The 24,457-nt window shown below is 39.7% G+C and overlaps 2 long non-coding RNA genes across 8 annotated transcripts; one reads left to right on the top strand and one right to left on the bottom strand.

Moving 5' to 3' along the window:
- Positions 1-281: 281 nt before the first annotated feature.
- Positions 282-15,933, bottom strand: LOC111250017 (uncharacterized). Of its 7 annotated transcripts, XR_002673164.2 has the most exons (5): positions 11,766-12,256; positions 9,440-9,630; positions 8,417-8,515; positions 5,484-5,795; positions 282-651 (listed from the first exon to the last, which is right to left on the bottom strand). It is a non-coding gene; the product is annotated as an uncharacterized LOC111250017 (long non-coding RNA). The 7 variants fall into 7 exon arrangements; XR_015325553.1 differs by lacking the exons at positions 282-651; positions 11,766-12,256 and adding an exon at positions 15,802-15,933 and having other exon boundaries at positions 3,324-5,795; XR_015325552.1 differs by lacking the exons at positions 282-651; positions 8,417-8,515 and adding an exon at positions 8,556-8,839 and having other exon boundaries at positions 3,324-5,795; positions 11,766-12,508.
- Positions 15,934-16,031: 98 nt separating this feature from the next.
- Positions 16,032-21,851, top strand: LOC147755836 (uncharacterized). Its single transcript, XR_015325549.1, has 3 exons — positions 16,032-16,170; positions 16,473-16,682; positions 17,474-21,851. It is a non-coding gene; the product is annotated as an uncharacterized LOC147755836 (long non-coding RNA).
- Positions 21,852-24,457: the final 2,606 nt, after the last annotated feature.

The following is a 24,457-nucleotide window of genomic DNA, read 5'->3' as shown; positions in this document are numbered from 1 at the left end:
CTTATTGGCCAATAGCTGAGAAATATAAAGCAGGTACGGTAACGCGTGTCCTGTGATCACATTTATCTGGTAACTGGACATAATCTAATTGCGAGTTACGAAAGACGTTTAACAGGTTACGGGTATTATTGATCGGTCTGTCTGTAGCTTTGTGTGTAAATCGAAACGAATTAGAAAAAAAAGCGTGGCTGCAGTCGTGAATCATTATCTGGAAGCCGAAATTTATTTGAGTTAACTTAACGTACTTACGTAGAACTTAAGATGACTCCTTAATCGTTTTAATTGAAATATGTTTATTTGAAGCACACAACTGTCCTATAGCAAGCCCACTGGGCAAATTCTACGAACGCATGGGTCACTTCTAAAGTGGTAATCCTCCCTGAACAGATTTTTCACTGTAAACATTTTTTTCAGTTTCAACAAATTCGAGTAGTTGTCCTTAAAACTTAATGATTACACTCGGAGCTGAGATTTTATTTTATTGTTTTATCTTCTGCAGGTTGTTCAGTCGTTGGTTAGGTATTTTTCAGCCCATTGACGGAAGGCCCGTTTCTCTTTGTTTTAATGTGTACGCCAAGTTCGCTTTTCTGACCTCAAACGATCGGCGCTCTGACACGAAATAGAGCACCCGAAGCAGCCAAGCGTTCAGATCTGAAAACATAGCATACACGCAGTCATCGAAATAATCAATTATCTTTTTTAAATGACCTTATTTTTATATCAAAGTCATGTTTCACTTGTTGCCGGTTAAAAAGGCAACGTATAGCGTATTCTAACAGTCGTACCGATTTCCAAGCATACCTGACTCAATCACAGTGAATTCATAGTAAAATTGATAAGTTTGACTGCCGAAGCAAGAACTTGATATGGGAGTTTGGCCTTAGTCTTCAATCTTTCTCAACATTAATTTGATCTTCGTATAAAGATTTATTGGTGGAGTCACTGTTATTGTGCCGCATATGTTTACACGTAGTATAAATTGAAATAGTGCAATGCTACAGCATCTGATTAAATAGAGCGAAATATTTCATTGGCGTATAGAAATAACACCCATTTTGGGAGTCTGTTCAATGTCAGTATTGGACCCGGCAGATGCCTATAGCTATAGTGTAAAGCCTATAGCTAATACAACGATATCCTACTCTATTACTGCAAAATCTATTGAGACGGCAGGGACGAAACGATGCAGCCAAACAGGTCGAAAATCGAGGTCAAAAATTAATGAAAATTATCGTCCGCCATCGTTGCTTCCCCTAAAAAGTTTTACTCTCGTTAAATTTCGGTCATTTCTGGCAACAGACGAACCAGCCAATGCAATTTAACGACGGCTAATGGGAAATTTAATGCGTCCTCCTTTGTTCTATTTTTACTCATTTTTTTCTATCTGTTAATATTCGATTTCATCGAAACTAGACGGCAATCAGGTGTACCGAAAGGATAGGATAAACTCTTGGCGTTCCTGTATTTACTCGATTTTGAGAAAAAGCTTACAGTTTGCACCGCCTCCATTCCACTGCCATGATTACAGTTCATTGACAGTTGACTCTTGAATAAAACTATACATTTTAAAACAAGTGATAAATGCCTTTCACTTCTTATTTTGAACGTCATTGAAAAAAACATATAGCTGCAGCTACACGCACCTTGTTTAAAAATTCATCCAATTAAAAGACCTTCTACCGGTCATAGAAATGACTATATTGCCATAACTATGTATATGACGCATATGGCCATCTACTATTAAGAGAAATTAGACTGTAGAATTCACTATTATCGGATATATTCTTATTTGACTATGTTGACTCATTCGTGAATGTCAACTGGCCGTTTCAGGCAACAAACAACGGAACACCGAAAAATTCGAAATTAAGAACACAGGCGTGACCTTAAAAATTACTTATATATATGAGTCTCTTACGCGGTATGTTCCTGATTAATCTGATTAATTTCCATCGAACTGTTTAAGCCTGCAACAGTTCTGACGATATTATCTTAAACTACGTGATCGCTTACAAAATCTATTTCAACTTTATATATATATATAGCAATGTATTTATACGCATGGACTTTATAGTATAGCAGCGTCCATAGGCATATAGAAAATGAAAAATGAACTATAGTGCAGTAAAATTCAGCACTGTACACAGACTCATTATTCTCTGATGGAAGAAAAACAAAGAAGGTCATTGACAATATATGGTGGCAAACTAAGCTACAATTATGTATATTGTTGGCCGATCAAGTGCAGGTCCGCAATAAATCACGCGTAGAGTGGATACCGAATATATGTGAGCCTTTTGCCGCGTCTGTGCAATTGAGTCCGTGACGGCTGCAAGGGAATTTTCGATTGGTTCGACAGCCAACAACAGCCCTCTACAGATCAGCCTTACACCGCCTATTATTTGCTTGTTGCATGTTAACTGCTCGTTTAACTTCGATCAGCTATTGCTTGCATCAATTATATCCTACGATTTCTATGCCCGTGATGATCTGCGCTGGGGAAGCGAATAGATCGAAAGTAGTTCATCTTTGACGATTGGAAACTTGAGGGTTGTCGTAGATGTTGCCGCGTCTAAGGACAGCTATTGTCCTCATTATTAGCACTACCATTTTTATTCTTATAATTATCATCGTTAAGCGACAAGTGGCGTGTCCTTATTGTGGTTTAGGCAATAAAGCTCTAACATACGAGGCTGAAAAACGCGATCAAAGAAGCAATTCAATCAGAAGTTCTCTAATTTGAAACATTGCTAACATCTCCAAACTTGAGGATGCATTTAAAACGTCCCTCTAGATTTTTTACATTATCTGTAATGCGCCTACTTCTTGCTTTCTGTATTATAACATTTACGCACCCAGTATTCGGTAACGCTTTCGGGCATCTTGTACGTATGGTTGGAACAAAAAAAAATGTATATTTTCAACGCCTATTTTCGGTGGTCACGTCTTATTTATGTGTTTGTTTTTTAGAAAAAAAAAAATGTTACTTTACATACGCTGCGCGTTCGTCGATAGGGTGACGCGATAAACACACTTATATTCACACCTGTTCAATACTGCAGTTTTTGTTAATTTTGCTCGACCAACATTCGTATTGAATCCGAAATAATCAGCCGGGGGCTGAGTGTTACGATAGGCGTAACTGTGGCTCGCTTTTTTTCCCGATAACAGAACGCAATTTAACGTGCTCGATTTATCTCGTATGGCTATTTAATGACACAGTCAACGCTAGCCCGTTTTCTATCGGTACCTCTTGTTGCTTTTGTTATTCATTCAATTTATTCAATGTCCTCATTTGAGTTTCTGAGGCCGGAGAGAGTATCGAAAAAAAAAAAAAAAAAAAAAAAAAAAAAAAAAATAACAGGGAAAAATAGAATCAACGAAACATGACAAGCTATACAGCAGACGCACGAATAGCACTAGCCACGAAACTGGCTTCAGTTCGAAAAGAAAGAGAGAATCGTGATTAGCGTCGTGAGCGCTCTCAGCAGCTGACGGCGAACTGCCCCGATAAAGTCTCACCTCATAGTTCTATTGTAGTTGTTATTTTTTGTTACACTATCGCACTTTGATGCGTTGGAGCGCCGGCAAGCGACAAAGCCTGCAGTAGAACGGTATCGGCTTTATTAGTATGACTGAGCGAAGTATACGTAAGCGCCTCAGAAGCGTTGCAGCAGAACCATTATCATTAAGGCTTCTTTTGTCAATGATCCCCCTCCCTTCCCATTCTCCTGACCGTAATAGAATTCCAGCTCACAACAAACAGAACCTCTACGGCGTATGATCCTTTTGTATATGCGCTCGTTTCATTGTATTGATCAGTCGTGGAGCTGAGATTTTTGTCTGGCAATATGACAGCAATCGTGGTGAGCTAAATCTGGAAACACTTACTTATTTGCGTTTCAACTGACTGAATGTATTATGTGTATTTCAACATCTTGTGGGTGGGTAACTAAATGCGATTGTGTGTGTGTATAGGCGCCAATATCTGTACAGCCTATTTTCACACACGATGACAGTTTTGGGGAACGGCTCAATAGGGTTTGGTAAACCTTGAATACTCAAAAGCCAATCCTTTTGAGCTCAACTCTTCAAGGGTTCGAGTTTACCAGTAAGCAATTTAGAACCTCTAGTGTTTAACGATATGTCACTTATAATTTATCAGCACAATTACTTTCTTCAGTTGCATATGGGGCGTGATGCATCATCCAGCAATCTAACTAAGAGGTCGGAACGTCTAATCTGTCGAGTATGTAGAGATTAAACGCACTGACAAGCATCATTAGGTAAGCAAAAAATATGATTAAAAAGGTTCCTTTTCTATCTTTGCCATGCTTCATAAGTGTATGTGGTAGACAACCCTTATAGATCTCGTTCGATTCCTGTTTTCTAAGCTGAGTCAAAAAATCGAATTATGATTGAGCCGTTAGGTTGTCATGGGCCAAGTGTCCACAAAGGGAGTACTAAGAAAATCGCACGGGCTGGCATGTGGGCCAGGGGGACCAGCAGCGCTCTTTTCGAAGACGAAACTTCCGTTTACGACGATCTCAAGCTTTCTTGTTGCTTGCAGCAACTTGTTAAAAGGGCTTCGAAAAAAGGACTTGCGCTTTCAGCAGGCTGGTCCACTTTTCCACGTAACTAATAGCAAAATCGGGCTACTAAAGGCTACTACCTCACCTCGGTGAGGTAGGACCGGGCGAAAATAGATGGCCCTTCAAACCATGCGACACAATTCCGTCCAACGTTGGCTTTTTTTGTGTGGCACCTAAAAAGCAAAGTATACTACGACAATCCACGGACGGTGGACAAATACAAGATAAATATCCGTGTCGCGTCCCAATATGTACGCCGAATAGCGGCTGAGAACAGGACGGAGCGAACAACAATGACGAAGAAAGTCAAAGGATTTCATCTTATTAATGTTGTATTTAGGCAAACGTTTAAATCGTACAAGGTTCGTAATAAATATGGGGTTATATAAATAGATTTAGTTGTTGGTGCGGACCAGACGGCCGTCCCTATAGCTGACGGCAAAGAATCTAACAATGAATGGCAAGAGTTTTTTGCGGGAGTTATCTAGTTACATTGACGTCTAAAAAACACCAACAATCCGACTATCGGAATATTAATCGATGGACTTGAAGGATCCCTTCAAATCTCTTGGTATCATCTTTTTCTATTATTATAATATGCATATCCGGTGGCTTTTGTACCACTCGCCTATTGGCTCGCTGCCATTATTCATGGCAACGGCTGCTGTAAGCAATGCGTTGTCGTCCACAGTTGTTTCTCGATGTCCCACAGGCCATAGCTAAAAAAACGTCCCTTGGCGTCAGTGTAACGTACGTTCGTTAGCGGAGTCCATTTTGGCCGCGTCGAACAATTGATTTGTCAATATCAGCTCTTATATTATGATTATACACGCATATAACTATCCTATTAGTTCAGGTACTACCTAACGATAAATCAAGCAATGTATTTACTATATATTCCACCTGTTGCACCACTGCTACTCGTATTATCGTCTTCTATCAGTACAGTTAACTAGGAAACGCGCCAGTTGACGCAATGCATCCGTTTGCCCACTGAAAGTTTATAAGAACAACTCCTCTGTTGATGTTTCTGGACGCGCTGAAATGTTGTTTTGCCTCTATGAGAAAGATAACTAGTATCTGCTAGAACCGGCCTAGTGTGGGTTCTAGCTAATAAACGCTCGATCATTTCCATCGGTCCCCATCGTGGTGACGCTTCGAAGATACGCGTAGCGATCGGTCCGCGTACAAACACCTCTCTACCTGTAAATTAAGAGAAAAAAAAAAAAAAAAAGAAACTCAATTATCCTAAATGGCGAATAACAGAAACGAAATACTACAGCACCATTGTAAAGTCCCACTTAAGAGACAATCCGTTTTCTAGAACACAGCGTGTCCTTGAATACGGATCGATTGTCCACTGCAATAATAGTAAGCAGTTTTCAAAGGATAGGAAAAAAAAAAGTTTCACAAAAACCTCTCTGAGCTGCCTGAGTCATCAGTTCAGCATAAAATGGTCAATAAACCTCTAAATATACATCTATATAATTGATTTCATTATAAACGTTAAATTGTTTAACAAATAATTTACCGTCATTACGTGCTCACTAAAACGTGATTTTTTATTCATGACAAGAGGTAAATTTAAAGTAATAGCAAAATAAACATGTCAAAAATAATACGGGCAATTCTCCCTTTGCCGTCCTGTTGTCTGCCCACAGAATCTGCTCATGGAAAGCGGTGATATGATAGCGACGTTATTCAACCGAGCAGAGTCGTTCGAGCGTTAGGATAAGTGAAAGCGATCTTAAATCACCGTTTCTGTGACAGCCGTCACAGCGGTCGCCAGTGTGTGATCCTACCATTGCTGTTATCAATTCACAACGTCACTGCTTCAATAGATACAAAATAAGATTGTCGAGTCGGTACAAAGCTGACGCATATATCGATAAATGCGACAAGGAATCGCAAACAGAATTACCTGAACTAACCCTTGGTTCAAGATGACGCACCGTATCAGAATCAAAGACACCTTTCCAGTTATCCGATCGATTTCTGAGGACTGAAGATGAAGAAAAATAACGTTTTTTGGTATTTGCGCATATGTACGCGCGCACGCATCAAGTGTACTCTTGTACACTGATGCCGAAGCACTTTGTACAGTCTCTCTATACATTCTATCACTTCTGCTGCTGAACAAAGATTACGATAGCGTTTCGAAAGAAAGTGCAGTCCGGTGCGTCTATTCGGACGCGTCGGACGTCAATGCCATGTACGATAGGATCGACGACAGTAATGAGCGACCGACTAGCGGCTCTGGGCGCTAAGAAACACTGCTCTTGTGTTGAATGGAAAAGTTTTTTTCCTTTTAGCTTTTTCGGTCAGCCATTGTGTTGTCATCGTTTTAACCAGCCGAATCAGTTGGCTTTTGCAGACGAGACGAACCAGTGGCGGATGGGAAGCTCGCATATATCCAATATTTGTTTGTCAATATAACATTGCGATCGCAACAGCCAATGTTACTCTGTAATGTCATGGCAGACCGCAAAAACAACGCGGCAGCGTCCAGACGGCTCCCTTGCTTTCTGCACGGCGACAGTCTGTCGCCGATCGGGTGACAATGATCCGTAAGCTAGAATTGTCTGGAAGTCCGATAGGAGCATTACTTCGGCAGTGTAAAATTTAAAATCTATAATATTCTATAACACTGAGACACATATGCTTGCGAGCAGTTACTTAGAAATGCGACTATCATAAGGTAGGCTCGATTTCGCGCGTGTGTGAGCCTTCTCAGCGTTTTTCAGAGTCGGTCCTGAAGTGATTCCAACCAAGCATTTTCAGGAAGTTTCGCGGTCGTTCAAAATTGCGGCCTTCCACGACATCCAGGGGCCTAGCGAATTGAAAATAAAACACAAATGATTCCCTTAGCAACATCTGGAACCTGTACAATCTTCGTCAACCCCAGCAACTCATTATATGACTTTTTTCGAGGATTTTTCTATTTGCTATTGAATTTACACCCGCCACATGGAACGTCCGCATGCGTTAGTCGGCCGGAAGACCCTGGCCGGTATCAAAGAATCTTGAGCCTATAAAAGCAATTCCGGTTGAGGAGGAAGTACCACATAAACGTTCGTGGGACCGCATTTGAATGAACTGAGTGTTCAAGTGCCTGACGAGAGAGATCGCGTTCGCTGTACGATGGCACAGAAGGGGGAAGCTTCGTGTTCCCCTATGATTTGTAAGTGACAATCCTTTATTTAATATTGAACTTAACAACGAACATAACGGATGCATCATAAGCTAAACAACGTCAGGGAAATATGTATCGCCCCACTCGTATGTATAATGCCGGATACAGTATTCATTTACAAGCACAGCTACGAGTGTCCTCGTGAACAAATCTCACTGAAAGGAAAAGCCAGTTCTGTTCTTGCTCCATTCTCAAACTCGACCCGTGAAATCGAACGAAAAAGCCTCGCAAAATACCGATTGACGTTGAACAGGCATTATTTGCGAACAATTAACCTAACCTAGCTTCTGCAGTATGAAAAGAAGTAGCAGGTATCGATTCCATTTCAGACTTCGCCTTAAAAGAAAAGCCATCTGCGTTGCTTAGTGCCGTTACCTTTTTTCTACAGATAATATCGTCTGACAAGATCCAAAAAGAGAACAAATTCGTCGCTAAATGTCGGTAAGTGATTCTGGAAGCCGTTAACATGAAAGCAAATTTATGAAGGCCCTTAGCTTCGTTTTAACGTCTTCAGTTTCGCTGCTTCAACGTTGACGATTGGACCGATTATTTCCAGTATAATATATGCGTATATATATGGATAAAAAAAATCAACTGGTAGAGGGCGCTGAAGTAGGCTAAATCTGCTTACCTAATATTCCAATTTGTTTCGGCGTCTATAGCTTGAGATCTGCTCATTCGCTTAGTGCGCCGGTAAAGTGAGCGATATAGTATCCCGCACAAAGTCTAGCTAGAAGAATAAAAGTGCATGTTATTGTTGATCAGCTTACCTGTGTAGCTGCTATACGGTTTTATGTTAAATATTGTTGTTCAGACAGTCGTTGCAACAGGAGTGTATGGGGTTTATGTGCGTTGTGGCAAATGGGCTAACTGACATGGAGATGCGCAAAAAACGAGGAGACGGGAGAGGGAACGAGCAGGACGTCAAGACATCGGTGCGTGGCGTTTTTTCTGTTTTGCTCATCAGTTAACAGCTCGAAATGACAGTAACGAAGAAGAAGAAGAAGAAGAAGAAGAAGAAGAAGAAGAAGAAGGCCATGGAAGTGGCCCAGTCCTGAAAGGTTCAGGCGTATACGGCAATCGATGTGAGATCCAGACCAGCGAACTAACTGGGCCAACAAACGAGTGCGAAGCAAAGATCAAAAGGGAAAGGTTAAATGGACATCGCGTTGAAACGGTGAAGGATTCGTCGCGTTTCGCACGATTTCGGACAAAATAACAGTGACCCCTCTCTCTCTCTCCCCCCCCTCTCCCCTGCTAATGATAATCAACATCACAGCGCCGCTAAAATAAACAGAATTGGCCATCAGTGAGCTGCACGTTTAGTACTAATGAACATTTGTTTATCGCACAGAAAAATATTCGATAGTAAAACAAACGTTGGAACTGTAACTATTTAAGATGCTGATAGCAAGTTTAACATCTGATATAGAAAGTGCAAAACATTTGAATCTTAATACTACACATGTTATTTTACTGTAGGAGTATTATTTAGATGTGCGGCGAGCGTTCGTCCAGAGGTCTTCGGTTTGACGGCTAAAAATATTTAAGTGGATCAATTTTTTCTGTAGAGATTTGATAATAGGCAACGTTCGCCAGGAGTAATTCTAAATAGATGCTGTACTCAATGCATCCGTGCATGCCCCTATCTTACCGTTGATTCGTTTAGCCCTTTCTGACTAGTTAAGGGCATTACTTCGATTCCAACGTCAACAGCTCGGACACGCACCAGCAAATATTTTGTCGCAGTCATTCTGTTTCACAGGAACAGAAAAAAAACCCCGTCTCCCGCTGGGTTGTTCCAACAGCCCTGATATTTTGCTCCATGCACCGCACCAAGACTTTCTGTAATTAGTATTAAGTCACTATTATATTTAATTCCATAATTTAGTGCTGTTATTCGTATACGGTAGTTCCTGTTTCCTGATTCAGTTAACCAATTGTCTTTTCTCAATCCAGTTTTCCTATGAGCATATTGTAGTTACTCAATACGTTCTACATGGTAGTGGTTTCGATATAGCTGCCATTGCAATGCAATCGCCATCTCCTGTTACAACGTTCCAGTAACCTCCGCGCCGCATCGTTTTGCCCGCAAACATAAGTAACATTGAATTTACCATAATCAGTTTTCCCTGCCAGGATGTGGACGATTAGTATCAGCCGTAACAGTTGGCTGGCCGTGTACACGGCTGCAAACTATCGTGAAAATCCTATTCAATCCGAAGCCGTTGATATTGAATTCCTATAGTCTCATCATTCTATCAACAGGTAGTCCAGCTCCTTCGTTGACACAGCCTCGTCATTCTGATACCCGATTGAACTTCTTCAATTTCTTGTTGTTATGAATTAGTTTCTCCAACCTACGCATCGATTTATACTACAGTTGTAAAAATGCCAAGAGTCTGACTTTTTCGTCGGAAGTCCAATGTTGAACTTGTACAGTAAAGCTTGAAAGATAAAAAGAAACACTTTTTAACATCATTTCCTTAGAAATTGTCCCTAACTGCAGGGCAAATCGCTCCAACTTATCCAAAGCAAAAAAAGCTCAACAACTTTACAACGAAACCATACCAATTTAGAAAAAGAGGAGATAACGCGACCATGCTGTCTTGGTCATTTACGGGAACAGTCGGACCAGAGAGACAGATGCAAACTTATCGTACTACGTAGAAGAAGCTGCAACATAGCACATCTGCTGGAAAAATTTTCGCCAAGTTCAGTAAAGCTCACGCTGATCAGGTTCCTAATAGAACAAACCCTTGATGCTATACGAAAGGAAGAAAAAATAGATAATGCCGACTGTTTGTTTACACAGGATGAATAACCCATAGTGCTAAATGTAGAAAGGCATCTGGCGAAGATTGCAAAACTTTGCTATACTTTTTCGATTTCTTTGTGAATGATAGGAAAAAACATACATTTTTCCTTAAATTATTTCATATTTCCTATTATAAACTAGCGTCAATCTAAAGCTAGCATATAGAGCATTTCTCTCTTTGTTTTTACTGTGTGCCACTCAATTGACTGGCGTGTGAGTGTTTTGTTAAAAATTTCGGTGTCAATACACGATGCTCGATCCGATCCAACTCGATCGTAGCTATTTCAAATAGATAATATTCCGCGCCGACTATAAAGACGAGGTACCAGATTTCAGCTTTGATATATCTGATTTTTTCCGCGCAATCAATAAAAGCTAGTATAGATGAGCACAAGTATATTTCGTATAGTTAGTAAGTTACATGAATTAGTACCGTCAAAAGGTCGTCTAACGCTAAATTAACGGTTTTCAAAAGTTTAACATTGATAAGCCGCTAAACTAGTTTCTAGGCAAAATGGCCTTTAAGGATCTGCTGGGCGAAAAATAACAGAGAACGAAAAAATGAAGTTAAACATTATTTTGGCCTAACCATTTTTTGCCAATAGCTAAATTGTTTATTATTTCTTCGCTACAACTGCGTTTCGTTCGATCAAATCGGTAAAATAATCCATATTTTAGTTTGCATTGTGTTTACTAATTAATACTAAATCTTAAATAGTGCTTTTTTGTTACGAAAAAACGTATCGCTGGTAGGGGAAAAAAAGAACTGAAACCTATTTCATTACCTGAGCGAATAATGAAAGAGGCTTTAGAAAATAATCTGTATTGACAAATATCTGCAGCGACAGTCAGAGATAGTTTCCAACTACAAGGTGTAGAAGTGGTTGAAATGTTAGGATTTTGTTAGCTTCACTAAGAAGGTTCTACCTTCTACCTGCTAGATTTGACAACACTTTTTTAACGTCACTTATCTAGAATCGCGTATACTTCAATAAACAACGAGCAATACTACACATCTATGCGTAATAGGCTGTCTTAACACGTTGGTAGGTAGAAGTATTTTTAATATAAATTTGGCGCTGTTTAGGCCCTGTTTACGTCTGACCGCAAGAATTAATTAATGAAATCGGAGTTTACGGAAACACGTATTTTTCTACCCTACCTTTAAGTCGAAGTTGCCTTGGGAAAATTGGCTGAGTCAGCTGCTATATCTGCATAGAATGCTCGCAAATCGCAGCATTAGAAAGTATGCCTTACCTCTCCAATTGTTTATCTCTACCGTGCAATAACTTCAATTGCTCTACACGTTCATTTGCAAGCATGCGTCTGTAGAAAAGCATTTCCTATCCAATGACGAACTCCGGCAATGATATTAGAAGACTGATAAAAAAAATCACGATGTTGATTCGCCAGTTACGTTACTATCTCTATTTCAGTCTACTGGATTTGTCCATAATCTACTTAGTAAACTATAGAATGGAGACGTTGTTTAATCACATCTGTCGTATGTCATTGGGGGAACTTGAATTAGCGCTCCTTGGCTGGCAATAGAATAGGCATATCTACGTGTTGCCTAGTATAGGTGATATCGTCAAAATATTGGCGGTAAATTTGAATGTGTGACTCATCCAAGACAACGTATATTTCAATGTAATGGTAAACTTAATATGGAAGTAGTATCGCATGGGGTTTTTCATTTCAGCATCATAAAGCGATTTGACATATATCTCTATAATTCATTCTAACTAGACGACACGTTTTTATAAATATTTAAACGTTCGCTCTACCTTACAGTTCCTTGCAATTGGCTTAACTAAGTTAATTCGATAGGTAAACTCGTCCAGCCTTCACCTGATGCCTCGTAAAATTGAGGATTTCTCGAGCAGAAAAAAAAACTCAAGATTTTAGCGATCGAAACTAATTTTTAGCCGATAAAACAGGTTCTAGCCCACAGATTTCTTCAGGACATCTGGACAGTTCGGATTTCAACTCACAAAACCACTCCCGTTCACAGGATCGTACGAGACGTTGGCTATTTGATTATGGAGGTCGTTGCTGGCAAGATTGTTCGTGGTGGAACTGATTTAAGGACTCGAGTAATCCATACGCTAGTTCGGGTTATCGTTGCTTAAAACTACTTCAGTGTTCATGTATTGTTGTCATTGGCACTGATATTGTTACTATTCTTGTGTACTAAATGGGTCAGCAGCTTGGCTACATGTTCAACTTGACGTCGTGTCCTATTCAACACACTGGCGTTCCATATTAATGCAATCACAATGAGCAGATCTGATCAAACAAATAGGCGACTCGAACATCAAATCTATTATATGTTCTACCTATGCAAATATGTCTACTCTAAAAAAATCTTTGAATCCGTGTCCCGAGATGTAGACTTTCGCTCGTTTCACAGTATACGATCATTATATTACTGTTATTGTCAATTCGACCGACATCTTTTTTAAGCCAATAATAACAATAAATCAGTCATGTTATCCAATCATCTAAAGCTATCAAATCATCGAAGATAGTACGTTGCGTCTACTTCGATGATTTATTAGTCGCCCCATTACCAACCCTCAGCGGGTGAGTTTGTGTCCTAGTGCACGATTATTGGCGTGCTCTACGTACCTAGAACAACATTGCGATATCGAGAGACTTACCGTAGTACATATTCGGGTGGCCATTTGCCTGTTTCTGTGAGCTAGTGACACTGCCGGTACTAAGAAGAATGCACAAATAGATTCATACTTACATACTAACCCTTACTATTCGATGAGCACATTATTTTGCTACAGGTAAGGCTGAGATAAGGTGTACGGAGGCGTCGTGCAAAGCCATTAGGGAACGACAGATGCTAATACCAACATAGGTTTTACGAATCCATCAGCTCTATATAGCGATGTCACAAGCCTATTTAACAACGTTCAAACGAGCTTTGAATACTGGATTTTCAATTGAAAGTGCACATGTTGATACCGTACCTTGCTACGGAGCTAAAATGTGCAAATTTGAAAATCATGTAGCTATCCTAATAGTGCAATATCTCCTATTGGCACAATATGCCAAACACAGTTGCAACTAGGTGAAGCATGGCAAGAACATGTTGGACCGTAATTCTTGCCTCCACTCGATTCGGTATGCTGTATACTAGCGTAATACTGTGTTACTATCGCGGTCTGTCTCTCATGCTCACTCTTTCTTCTATATAATTATATAGAGACACAGAAATGTCTGCGAATGACGATACTAATTTAATATAGAATACAATTTTATACTTGTTTGTTTATGCCAGTTTGATTTCTGTGCTTAGCGTTTCTAGCCGATGTGGCAATTCATGCATATGTATCGCCTCCTTTATTCTTTCCTCCTGTCTCGAAACTGCACGATAATAATATCTCTTGGAACTATCGACGGCGTAAGGCTCGTTAACGCGGTCTAGCGGCGTTCATTCGTTGTTGCTTTTGTCTTTGTCTCTTCGTCTGCAGAACGACTACCTAAAGCAGCCCCTGCGGGCCGTTGCCATCGAGACAACGAGCGGTACTCGCAGTACATCGCAAACCGGGACGAGTCATTAACCGACCAAGCTGATTTGTCTTAGATCAGCAATAGCAGGTTTACGTCACTGCGTTGCTGCTATTCCGCGTCATTCTTCGTTTGCTTGCCGAGTTAAATACCCCCTAGTTTTCCCCCACTGAAGTCACCCCATCGACATAATCATTCAACAATGGGAGCGCATATAGTCGATACGCGAGTACTGGTGGTAATTGGTTTTTGCATTTTCTGGCGACGTTTTACGCCGGATCGCCTTGTCGGCTTTTTGCTCTACTTCCGCAATTGAAGAGAGCTTTTTCAAAGGGGACTCCTACTTTAATCGACTTCAGTGGACGGCGATTGGATGAAAAAAAGACACGCGGACGTCTGGAGCGTCGTTGTAGTCTAGCACTGACGGATACGTCAACAAGCAAGTTTACGTACCGTCAATTACCCGCTATAGACTAATCCGGTATGACCGGTATTGAGATACTACCGCCGAAGAAAGAGCTAGCACCCTCAATGGTTGCCAAGGTGTATTATGCTGAGGATTAGTGGGCCGTCCTCGCCTGAAACGCAGCTAATTTCATAGCGGGCCTTTTCACAATCTCCAGTTAACTCTACGTGGGATCTTTTCTCTGAGATACAGATATAGGAGTTCAAACGTCCTTTAATCAATTAAATATCAATTAGGTTTCAGCGGACCGTTTTTGCCTTGCGCACCGAAGTGGCGACATAGGATTGAAACGCTTTTTTCCTCTCTGTGATCTCTGGGACCTGCTCTGCGCACGCAATATGTAATGTAAATTCTCGATACCATTGGCAGACAGCCAGTAGAAATTCAAAGGTCAGAAAACTCCACTTGTTATCCCACTAATGATAACAACTACGAGTCGGCACGCTAAAACATCGACGATCTAAGAATCTAACGACCGATGTCTGACTGTGTTGCTGGAAGCCACAACGATACGAGTTGAATGATATACCTTTAAGTGCGTGCCCATTAGTGTACATAGCTCTATGTAATATAATGTAAAGTTTCCGCCATATGCATACGTTTTCCACCGATAACAAGTAAATAATTGTCACAGATACTTCGACGCTTTCTCATGGCCTATTGGAGTCTTTCATTCTCTCGGTAGGTAGTTTCGTTAGAAGCTTAAAATTTAGCATAGGCTAGGTTTATGTCGATTCTTTCCTATGCATCGTTTCGTCGTGGCAAACATTTCTTACAGATGATCCTTCTGGAATAATGGTTTCCTTTTGAAAACTCACTCCCGCTTCCTGGACTGATTAGTCTACTTTTATATGTAACAGTCGTGGAAACGATGAAAACATCTATGATCAGTGTCAGTTTTGCCTTTTTCGAAGTAATCTAGTATATATTATTGCTACTGCTATTAATTTGTGTATGACTGCACAGCATACATTATATAGTTCCATACGTTGACAATTATAATATTGTATTATACGCATATGGAATTCGGTAACCACCTATAGATATCCGATAATGACCCAGAGGGCAAGTAGTCTAGACAATAATCACATGTTGAACCGTATAATAATAATTTCCTGTTGTTGAGTACGCAGAAGAACATCACATTTTTGGTAATTATCACATTTGTTCTATTCGAATAGGTAGTAATAATAATAGAATTAGTTACATTCAATCGCACAGTGAACGGCCTTCCTGCCACCGTCCGTCAGGACGTCATTTGCCTGACTCATTTCAATCCTCTAAATCAACTGATCGGCTGGTACGTACGAATAGCTCGGCGTTAATATACGTATGATATACACAGAGTTTGTATGTACGTCTTAATAGTTTCGAAGCAATCATTATTATTGTTGTTGTCGTCTGCTAATGCTGTTAAAATTGAGACAGTTACATGGCATCAGCGGCCGATGGGATGATCGAAACAGTGACATGAACTTTTCCATTGCGCGTTGTTTATTACTCTATTACAATTATGGACAAAATAAATTCGCTTCATTTGCTGCTAGCGTTATGCTGCCGGGACGATTTGTGAATGGTACAAAAAGCCTGTCATAAGTTTTCGGCTGGAATTTTTCATATTGAATTAAGGAAAGCAACTTTAATCTAACATTTTTTTTTTATATACGATACTCGGTGTTCCCTGTGCGTGCTGTAATAATGTGCAATATTTTGCAATAAATCTTGCCCTGAAGGCAGACTTTGTCGCGCCTAAAATTAACGCATTACACATTGAAGTAAAATAGTAATGATAATAGCCATGTTATTATCTGGCGAACTATCATTCGATTCGATGTCTTTATCGACTTCTGCCTGTCTGTATCTACCTACACACTCTAGGCACTTTTACCATCTTGGTCGTATGTATCGCGTCTGCTCACTAACTCGTCTCTACAAAACAAGCACATATTCCAAGAGATATATATAAAACGGTCGTGACCTGCGTTAGGTTCTATGGGATTTTTGTCTCCTACAAAACAGAAAGCCACCCTCTAAACGCTGCCATGTTCAACGAGGCAAAATATAGCGTTACGAATTGCCGAGGGCGAGGTAATTATGTGTATACGTGAAAATGTTCCTTCTGTGTCAAGAATAACCCTGTTTTGTAGGGTTTCAACAAACTTTTCTACTATTCCTCTAATAATAGATAATAGAAAAAAAAAACGAACTGTGATTTCCTGCAATGAGTCATTGAGCGTTGACAGTGTCCGTCTTATGGTGAAGTCTTATGGTGTTTTCACTGCTATATATTATTTAACGGACGTGTGACACTATTAATGTTACACATCATACATAATATACTAAAGAAGCTGTGTTTTTCTTTTCGCAGCTGTTACTTACAAATCCCTAGCTAGGTGGAATAGGGTTGCAACCCAATTGTAACCCTACTGTATTGTTCAGAGCAATTAAGTTACAAATCTTCAGTATTCACGTGTAGTATCTAATTGGGTCAACTCGCACTTCTGCCTAGTGCTGTGAAGCTTCTATCACGAGTTTATTATCTGTAGCGGTATAGTTGTCCAAAGACGTTTTAGAATAGAACCATTTCGTATATACTCGATGCGCCTCTAGTTTAGCACCTTTAGAACTAGAACGCACTCTTTTTCTATTGAGCGTTCAGAATAGCCCAATGTCTATAATAAAATAGACGAATTTTCATTTCTTGCCCCAATATGACACCAGGAACAGTTCCCTCTAGGTAACAGCTGCTTATCATCGTCATTTATCTCGTTTTATCAGCACCCCATTGCATATACATATTTCCACTTCGTGATGAAGTAGACGAAAGGGTCGATAAAGTAGCTGGTGACTGGAGCCTTTAACCGCTTTTTATGTTCCAGGCTGAACTTCACCGTCGGCAGCAAAAAGGAACGCTTTTTTTTACATTGGCGGCAACTGCCTTATAGATTCACAGCCGCTGCGCTTCGATGGCTACCGGTGGTGATCTCCAGACGACGCGTGCGTTCGAAGAATAAAAGAAAGAAAGGTTTTTTTGCAAAATCGCCCGTCCCAATTCTGCGCCGAGCTGAATTTGCCATCGTTAGCTGGCTGCCAATAGCGATTTCGGCGGAATCGGGGAAGCGTTTCAGCCGCACACTGGCGTAAGCTCGTCAGCTTCAATGAATATCTGTGGCAGTAGGAAATCGGCGAGCGTGGATAATATCTAATTTAGAAAAATGCTGTACCGTCTAAGGACACTGAGCCCCGACAGCAACAGAGAATGAGCAAATGATAGCTATTGGGCGAGATAATTTGCTATCAAAAAACAACATCGTGAGCGTCAAACAGAACACAAACTGAAGGTTTTTCCTGAGGCAAAGCTGGACCAGGGTTGCCTTCTTTGAATGAATGAGAAGCCAATCCACAATTCGCAGCAAACTGGCATCACCTTGCTACGGTCAAAATAGCCCCCCGGATAGAGGGGCCGAGAGAGGACAAGCGCCAACAAAGAAAGAATCATTGTGTATGGCTGTGTGTCTGTGTATGATGGTGTGTTTTTGTGTTAACGTGTGTATGTGTGGGTGTGCGTATCGGTATCAGTAAGAGTGATAACAGAGCCAGCCACATAAACGGAATCTCCCATGCAGAAACAGCAATTGTGGATACGCGCGCAGACACACAGCCAAACGCGACGTTAATTAAGTTGATCGGATGGAATGCAATCTTACAGGGTTCTTCAAGTACATTGGATCAAGCAATGTGAAGTCGTTGATCGCTAACTTTACGCAACTGCCGATAGCTGCGCACTTTTTGAGCTATAAGTAACTTCCTAATTAGCTCCAAAAAACGATATAGGGGAATATGAATATTAAGACTATTTGAGGTAGAAACAAAACATGTATAAGTAAAAAATGATGACCATGTGATAGTTCATTGTGTGATGTTATGATACGAGCGAACTATACGCTGAGAAAACGATTATTCGTTTTCATAAACATAAAATATTACGGCCTTAAACATAGTATACTACTTAGGTTCAATGTCAACGTCACCCATTATATTACATGCCGCTGGTGTTCTAACGACTATTACTATTGTTTTATTGCATTATGGGACGAAAAGTTCATTTAATTTTTGCTACGAGCATGCTTGTCATAATCACAGTTACATAGAAGTAGTTCGTTCGAACATGAGCGAAGCTGTCGTCATCATCAGCAGCGTCTTCGTTCATCAGACTGAACGTTCCTGGCAATACCGTTTCGTTTTGTCTTACTGTCACGGCTCCTGACGCCTATTCCCCAGTTATACATCGTTTACCGTACGTTTTTGAGGTCGTCACGTTGGCGTTCGTCGCTAGTTCAGCTCAGTGTTGCTGTCGGCCATTGAGCTCCCTGTGATGGCTTTGTCCGTAGCGACGATGATGATGATAATTGGATCTGCTTCGAAGAAACCACCAGTTTTACTGGAGCTTGGCGCCTCTAGATCAGCCCTCTAGAACTGCTGATGCTATGCAGGCTGCTGGGGGTACAACTGCCTTTAGTCAATGAGCGGGAAAAAAAAAAAACTCACTCACAATACTTCAAATCCTTGACACAAAAAGCCAATAAGAAGATGAACAATTCACAGCTTGCAAACGATCATACCTCTAGCGAGTGTAGTGTTTTTTTCACTGAAGTTAGCTGGCTTGGAGCGGCCTTTGCGATATTCAGACCTTAACAACGCACGGATTCAAGTTGCAAAACTTACGAGAAGCGGAATTGGGTCAATTAATTTGAATCTACGGTAAAGCTGAATCATACACAATTAAAAATGGACTATAAAAATTACTTGTTGAAAGGAAATTATTTGTTCCATAATAGGAAGATTGAAATTGAATTTACTATTATACATGTTGATCAAAAAGTTATTATTTAGGATATTCTTATATATCTTTTAAACTATTTAACATTTTTAAACTATCTAAATTTAATTATCTTTTAGCAAACGCTCTAGCTGAACGTCAAAAGTTCTCGGAATACCGAGACTAGTCTAAGATAAAAGCAGTTAGAGTGTTTTTAATCTTTTTCAGTATCCAGTAAGATAAGCCGTGCGATGGGGGGTGAAGGGAAGTTCGCAGACGGTTAGGCACAAACCAAGTAAAACTTTGGAAATGTGTAGTAGTGCAACAAAGCTGCCTGCCTGTACTAGATATCTGTTCGATCTGATGCGATGCTTAGTCGCGCTATTTGACCGATGTCAAAGTGCTCATCAATAGACACCTATCCAATTGTAATCGCCAATAATAGGTTTTTAAAATGGCCAGGGCCGTTTCGTTAACTTTTTTCAGTGATACGGTATAACTTAGAACTATCATGTAACATCTACTATACCGTTACTGGGGTTTTCCCAGTTGCGTGTCGTCCGATTAGAAGAAAGAAGACGAGCTCTATGAAAAGCAGGGAGCCCGTGCTTCTAGTAGACAAAGCAAAACCTTTTAATCCTTTTAGGAAACGATGCTTAGGCTGACGTATTCCCATTTTCGTACATATATATATATATATATACATATATATATATATATATATATATATATATATATATATATTGATTTAGCGACATGTTGACCTATCTCTGTTGTATACAACAAGCTGCTCAGTAGCGAAATAAAAACAAAAAAGAAATGTCTGCTTTTTTTTACACGTCAGACATTGAACGGATTGTTTTTTTTGTCACGAATAAATGGCCAGCAAAAACAAAAGTATAGATTCGACTTTAGCGCTTTTTGCTTGCAATAATTATATAGGCTAGAGCGATCAACGAGAGAATTTAACCAATTAGAAACTTGGTTTACTGTTAATGCAGCTGAAATGCTGAAAGCGACATGATATTCTACATTAGACGTATTCAAATGTGATCATAAAGTATAATAACAATAGTAATAAGCCCCAATCGAATCCTCAGCCTGGCGACAAAGCAGAAGAAATTATAAAGTTCACAAGGGACAAAGCTTATAAAGGTTTATACAGGCACTGATTTGCTGCATTCGCTCAAGAGACTAAACACTACATTTCTGACGGTAACACATTGGATTGTGTAACATATAAATAAATAAAAAGTATTTGTGTAAATTAAAAAAAAAAAAGAAAAAAAGTTATTATACACACAATAATTACTACTCACGTTCGTTCTGGCCGACTTCGGCCGTACACAATGGACGATCTGAAATAAGATATCGACTACCATCATGAAACATGCAAAACGTACCACAAAATTTTGCCATATCTCTAGTTTTACCTGACCATTAAATCTGGATTTTCATATTCCCTATTGGTGGAACCCCGAATGCTAATTGTTTGAGCATAAAAGTAAATCAACAGAAACGAATGGTTCCCTACAAATAATCTATAGATGGAACAATGCTGCACAGTGTTTTATTTCCTTGCAGATTACCTAAACACTATGTATAGTTCTATTTACTTCAAAATTTTAGAGCAAAGCGGTTTCAACGACTAAAACCTTACGTCTAGATCAAACCATAGTCGACTCTTGCATACACGCCTGTAAGTATGCCTTTACGCACTAAAAAATGACGTTTCGCCATTCGCTGCTACAAACCGACGATAGCCGCCGCATCAAACATCAAGACTCTACCACCAAAGTCAACTTCAAAATAAAAATTTTCTATTTTTAGCCTCTCTCCATGCTGTGGTACTGATCGATTAGCTCTATAGAATCGAACGCGTCCGTTGACCGTGTGAAAAATGGCCGCGTATAGGGTCCCGCTTGCTTTACTTAAGCACAATACGTAGTACTGCTATCGTTAGGGGCCAGTTACGTAATGGACAAGAAACCGGATAAATCGACTAGTTTCAATTACGCGATGAAATGACAACGCAGAAGCTAAGGCTTCAGGTGCCGATCAGGCGCTCTTTCGTATCTTTCTCAATTCTTGATTTCGTATTGCTGTGGTTCTTGAGCACGGGCACGATGTAGTCACAAACTGCACGAGCATGTCACCGCCTTCTGGACATAGCATCGACACGATACGGACAAAAGAAGAGAATCTACTAGAATGACGTCACTTGAAACCGTATGGTAACATTGAAAATGGTACCGTGAGGCTATGTCTAAGTACGATAACTTCTATTTAGATTTAAGCTGTTATCTGTTTTAAAGGATCTGCTTGTGAATTACGTAATTAAGTGGCGCTCAAATTCGCCAAGATGATCGTCGTGCCATATCTAGGTACCATTGTTTGTCAATGAATGGAGTTTAATAAAGTTCAATAATGGCCAATAATTTTCAATTAGACATTTTATTATATATTATGGATATTATAACAGATGAACTTAGCCATTACGGTTTAGGGATAATGGAATAGAGCAGCTTTGCTGAAAGAGAGGTTGAGTAGAAACAGCGATTTGAATCAATACAAATGACCAATTGTCCAGTGAGAGGCCAGAATACATGCTAAGTATTTACAAGTACTGTAAAATGTTAGAATAGAGGTAATGTATGCAACAACGATAGCAAGACAGATCAGATAGCGATACGAAATGATATAACATAGGTATCAACAGATATTCTCAAATGTGTGTTGCCCAATTTTTACGAAAAGATATATCTAACTACTATATAAATAGATACTTGCACTGATTAAACGCAACAGTAAGAAGAAAATGTCGCTAAGAACAACATTTCGGTTCATAATATGATATAATAATAATGAATTTCTTTTTTCGTCGGTCTGAGAATCGACAGTTTTCAATGACTAGATTTGTAAATACGCGCGACAGAAGCTGAAGGGGAACTTGTTGCCGTGCTCTAAGCCATCTTGCCGCTCGCTTTGAACTAACTGAGAACATCAGTAACTTTGCCAGCGCAAGTCAATGGGTGGCCAACGGATCGATGAGTTTATCCGTCAGCGCATCATAGTAAGCCGTATCTTCATCTGGTGTAATCATTCTTCGATCAGTAGGTCAAATTGTAACAACAAAAAAAACGCGTGTGGCTGTAACGAACATCGAAGTTGTCTTCGCAACGGTGTCCAGTACTCGTTATAGAATTGGATATTTGTTGATTGAACATCAACAGAATTTCCGTATTTTGTATGGTAAGCGCAAACAAGCATGATTACTGAATATACCTAAATATACAGACATAAACGAAATCTATGACTGTGATAAAAGCTGAACCATGCCATGTTCCACTGATTACGGCGCAATCGTGATCTGAGAATCGGATAGACTGAGGAAAAAACAGACACTCAAAACAAGATAGAAAAAGACCGAGTCTGAAACTGGCGATTCCCGCAAACGACGAACTAACTTGTGCGCCAGTAGTGATTGTTTTCAAATCACGACGCCCCCTAGCGGCCATAGGTTGCTCAGTGAATTTTAGTAATCATAGCGCGTAGTTCGGAGTAACTGTCTTGGGGCAACCGTTTACAAACAAGCCGTCAACGAAATAAGTTCTGTTTGGCAAAATGAAGCTTGTCATTTTGATTCATGTTAGTTTAATGATGGAGCGCGATGATGTTCCCGATGGCCAATTCGTAAAAATCGTTCAAATTTGTTAAAGTCTGAAAGTGATATAGGGGAACGCTAAAGAGCTTAGACTTCGTTGTACAGAAGAAATCAAGTAGTATAATAATCATAACCTGTAAATTACATTTAATATAGAGATATAGTTATAACTTACCATATCATGTTCGTTAACATCGCTTGGCGACTGACATTTTCCCCTCATTCGATTTCCTCTATGAACTGCGTTTACTGTAGCCATCAAAAAATTGATGTAAGACGTCGACTTCTTGAGTAAGCTATACAATGTGTTAAAACACTGATTTGTTCAAACAGGGTGCAAAGATCCTCTAGATAGCTTTTCCCGCAAAATGAAGATAGCACATTCTCGAACAGTTAATTTTTCTAAATAGTTTGATAATTTGTGCCAGATAATCTAAGATTTGACAAATAAATTAAGGAAATCCGAAGAAAGATACTGGCACTACCGACAGGACACTTCACGAACAGTTGTGTTAAAACTATACGGATACCCTAACTACAAATAGGGAAAAAGACGGACTGAGAAGCAATGTAACAGAAATTAATAAATAATTTTTTCGGCCTCTTACTAAGCCAATAAATGGCTTAGTGAGAAGCCGAAAAAATGCAGATAAAACAAAGCCACTTAGGATTCAACTTGAACAGACTAAAAAAAGAACAATTACGTGTTGTATACCAACGATATATCCAAGAATCGATTGATGGACTGAAAAAAGAGGAATCATCGATTACATCCTCAACTTGACCATTAAAGAAACTGTATGATTTCCCCTACCGTACACCTATCATATGGTATGCACCTATAGGGAAACAGTTATAAGCCAGCAGCGCAGCTCCTTATTTCTCTATTTCCTTGTTCCTAAGGGATATGTTTACTGCTCATCGACACAACAAGCAAGTCAGAACATTCACCAAAACACGACCAGAAAAGATGATGGAAACAAAGCGTTATAATGGCAAAATAGCACGCACACAGACACTATGATCTAGCGTAATTGGCCCAAATTAATTAGAACCTTTGCCGTTTCTTGGCTTTCACATACTAAACATTTTAAGTGACTAGTATCTGTACAAAGCCGAATGTTCGTGTTTCCTATGAAATTCAATTTCAGAGATTATAAATAGGATCATTTTTCGAATTTTACTGATAGGTAAATATTCTTTTTCAACAAAGTGTTTAACTGATTTAATTTAAAAATATGGAAAAAAACAGAGTCATTTTTACACAATTTCGTTTTAACTGCTATGAAATAAGAGGGCAATCAAAAGGGGGCTAACCTAATAACCTAAACAAACATCATAATCGATCGGACCATAGATGAAAAGTGGTTTTAGTGTAGC

The sequence above is a fragment of the Varroa destructor genome, unplaced genomic scaffold (assembly GCF_002443255.2).
Source record: "Varroa destructor unplaced genomic scaffold, Vdes_3.0 BEIS01000004.1, whole genome shotgun sequence".
Lineage (NCBI taxonomy): Eukaryota > Metazoa > Arthropoda > Arachnida > Mesostigmata > Varroidae > Varroa > Varroa destructor.
Note: the sequence above shows the minus strand (reverse complement) of the source record. Positions and strands in the feature narration are given on the sequence as shown.